The 212-nt window shown below is 30.7% G+C and overlaps 1 protein-coding gene across 3 annotated transcripts in view; it reads left to right on the top strand.

The window, feature by feature from the left end:
• LOC119586962 (adenosine kinase 1-like) overlaps nucleotides 1–212 on the top strand; it is a 36,821-nt gene that overhangs the window by 11,523 nt on the left and 25,086 nt on the right. The window lies entirely within an intron of this gene.

Below are 212 nucleotides of genomic sequence, written 5' to 3' on the forward strand. Positions count from 1 at the left end.
ATATTTTCCAGTTGTGATGATTTAATTCAACAAATAGTGTAAATATTAGAAGCCTGTTCGTCACACTATTGTCATCACTGTGTAACAAGTATGTGCAGGAAATTAGAAAAGGTAAATAAAATATGGCCATAATTGTATTCCCATTTTTATCAGTTGGAAAATCTTCTACAATATGCCTCTTTGTTCCCTCAAAATAGCATTAGTATAGTGTT

This window comes from Penaeus monodon, chromosome 22 (genome assembly GCF_015228065.2).
Source record: "Penaeus monodon isolate SGIC_2016 chromosome 22, NSTDA_Pmon_1, whole genome shotgun sequence".
Lineage (NCBI taxonomy): Eukaryota > Metazoa > Arthropoda > Malacostraca > Decapoda > Penaeidae > Penaeus > Penaeus monodon.